General features: G+C 31.5%; 1 long non-coding RNA gene across 1 annotated transcript; it reads left to right on the forward strand.

The window, feature by feature from the left end:
* The first annotated feature begins 1,797 nt into the window (after positions 1-1,797).
* On the forward strand, positions 1,798-2,481 carry LOC308683588. The gene is made up of 2 exons (XR_014029265.1): positions 1,798-1,916; positions 2,163-2,481. It is a non-coding gene; the product is annotated as an uncharacterized lncRNA (long non-coding RNA).
* The last annotated feature ends 995 nt before the right edge of the window (positions 2,482-3,476 follow it).

Below are 3,476 nucleotides of genomic sequence, written 5' to 3' on the forward strand. Positions count from 1 at the left end.
ACTTCCGCTCAATTTCATTTTCCTTCAGTACTACGTCTGGGACTGCTGTATATTCTTAGGTTTCCAGAACCAAATTTTTTGTAGGACCAATCAGCGAACAGAGGGAGTGGCTGAGAACGATGACGTTGATGTAGTGCGTCAGTTTGAGTTGGAATAATGGCAGCGGAGAAAGACGTGAGAAAAGCTATTCGGTCCTTTGTTGCAAAACGGCCGATTATGCAGGCTAGTTTTTGCCGACCTCTTGTGGAAAAATAATATAACATGATATTTCATGACTCTAGCCACTAGATGGCCTTATAGCACTATTTGGAGCAAATGGAGCAAAAGCTATTCCGCTGGGTCCTAAAGTCAGTTTTTCTTCAGTATGCATTCAGATACACACGTAGACATTATAAATATATATAATGGTCAATTTGACCCAATTTGTTACTTTTTAAATTTCAACCACAAAACTCCTTGAATCCATTACATTTTTTGTTGTTGTGTATCTGTGGTTCAAGTGCGACAAAAGTCAAGGGGTCCTGGACCCCTCTGATGAAAAAAAAAAAAAAAAAAAATCTGGTTTAAAAGGGAAGGGTGAGGGTTAACTATTTGACACATAAGGTTATATGCGTATGAACAACAAAAACGTTTACGAGTCTCTTAAGATCAAAGATGTTATAACCACCTTACTATACAATAACTTACTGTGCAATACTTAAAAAGTAATTGTAACTCAAATTTATATACATATGAAGAGCTCCGATGCAAAAGCCTCTAAAAGCCACCTCTGTCAAAAATGTGATAATAATATTGAGTGAATGCTCTCCGCACATAGTATATGTTCATCAAATACTTTCACTTCAAACTCACTAAATCCCAGCCTCAGCCCATTCAGAAATACCAGTACTTGGGTATAAACCTATACATGATAAAAATGTATGATTTTTTTTTTTTAAATGATAAAAATGTTAATATTAAACAAAAACTTTAGACGGACTTAGAGGCTTTTGCATCTGAAGTGTTCACACATATAATTATATTAACCACATTTCATAAACCAAATGAACAATGTTTTCTAAAAAATATTTTAAAAGTCAAAGATACATATAAAGATCAGACTTAAATACTATTGCATTAATAGCAATAATAATAAAAACATCAGCCTTTAATTTGATGGTTACAATCATGACAATTTAAAGTCAAAGATATATATATACAAATTATCACCCTTAAAACATATTCAATTATAATAAAAAATAAGTAAACAAATAAGTACAAATTAGCATTTAATATAGTTTCTAGTTAAAAAAACAAAACAAATTAAAATAAATGATCACTTGAAAATTTTAATTCACAGATATTTAAATAGATCACACAATTCAAAATAAATAAATCAACAAATAAATCAATTGACCACACTGTAAAAAATTATTCTGTGGCTTAGTAAATATTACAGAAATTTTTAACTTTATTAACTTAATAAAATCTCTGTATATCGTTTACTTGATTGTTTGAGTTAAACATACCAAAATAATTGAGTAAAAATCCAACAGTTAATTTTATCTAAAATTTACAGATATATTTAAGTTTTTTTCAATAAAATAATTTAGTATTTGACTAACCAATTATTTCTTTATAATATACTTAATATATATGTGAAATTTCTATCAAAATATTTGAGAATGTTTAATTAAACTGATCTGTTTCAAGAAACAAAAAAATTACTTAATTCAAATCAATATTATTAATATATTTAACACGCTCTTAAAATTGAGTAAGTTTACTCAATTAAAACAATGCCCCCCCTCCCCCACCCTCTGACGTGACGAAAACTCGACGGTTGGAGTGAGCGTGGCTGTTTGAACTCTCCAGTCAAGAACAACAGCTCTCTTCTCAGCGTCGCAGATTTGGTGCATTTTCACTGTGAAATTCAGGTTGGTGTATGTTTTATTTTATCTATAAAATCATTACTGTGCTTTAAATCATATTTAATGCAAAACAACATAGCCTACAGAGGCGTAATTCGACACCTAAACGAGACGAGAGCCGCGTTTGTCTTTTTGCGTGATTGAAACGCTTTGCATAAACACATGACTGACTTTCATAATGATAATGAATATAATTATTATCATTTGGATGATAAAATGTCCTCAGAACTATCACTTTTTGTTTATTGGCAGGTTATGTCAGTCGCTCGCAGTATATTTCGGCTGTGCCTCAGACAGTGACTGTGAGTGAAATGCAAGACGGCGGTATGAAGTTCAAAGTTCACCCGCAGAGCGCGAGTCTGTCTCCGGCACGAGGACCAGCGCAGATTCGGTGGATATTGGATAACAGAGTGGTTGATTACACTTGAATTTGGCTACCTGAATGTTTAAATATTTCATTTTTACTTGTTAAATAAGTTTAAATGCAGGCAATATTGTATACATGAAAAAACAGTCTAAAATGTGCTGTATTGCTGTACTCATTGAAAATAAAGGCCAATGTAATGTATAATGGTGGTTGTCTGGTCTGGAGTACTATTTTTACAAAGGTTTAGAGAAAATAAAAAAGTTAATATTACTCATTAATAAAAACAGTTAATATTACTCATAAATATTGTTTTTTTAATGTTTAAATGTTAAATTATTTCTACTCAATTTTATTTGTTAATGTACCAGATGCAGTTACTCAGATTTACTTAATTTTTTTACTTGCATTTACTCAATTCATACAGTATATTTCATTGATTTCACAGCTTTAAAATTTACTCAATTTTTTTGAGTGTAAAAATGTTTCACCAATAAAATTGAGTAAATAATAGTTAAACTTTTTACAGTGCAATCGACTGACCGACAGATCAATCAATCAGCATTTAATATAATATAAAGTAGTCCAATCAATCAATCAATCAATCAATCAATCATTAATTAATTAATTAATTAATTAATTGTATTCATTCATTCATTCATTCATTCATTCATTCATTCATTCAATCAATCAATCGATCAGTGTTTATTATAATGTTTAGTTGTTCGTGTTTTTTAATAAACAAGGAAGCTGGTAGTCATTTGGTTGGATTATATATTGCAGTTCAACTTGATATCATATCCACATCACGTTAACATTCATTCCTCCTTCACATCTGACATCTAGCAGGTGAGGAGACTTTTCTCATGGGCCGACAGACAGCTGCAGTGAGAAGGGGATGTATAAGACAGAGAGCTGTTCGGAACAAGTTATCCACGGCTCTAGGACATAATTAATTTTCAATGAGTGGGCGCAATCCCTTAAAATGGCTTTCAACAATGCTTGATAACAGGTTTCTGTAATGACATCCTTTGTGCACTGTCGGTAAGTGGTTTAAAAAACATTTCTGATGTTTTTTTTTTAGAGGGACGGCCACGAATCATGCATTAATGCATCAATCATTTTTAAAAAAGTTGATTTATTTCTATATATAAGTGGTCCCAAGCCCCCTTCCCAAATGTGATAACTGCGCCATGTCATTG

Source organism: Scardinius erythrophthalmus (genome assembly GCF_964197995.2).
Source record: "Scardinius erythrophthalmus genome assembly, chromosome: 23".
In the NCBI taxonomy this organism is placed as follows: Eukaryota; Metazoa; Chordata; class Actinopteri; order Cypriniformes; family Leuciscidae; genus Scardinius; species Scardinius erythrophthalmus.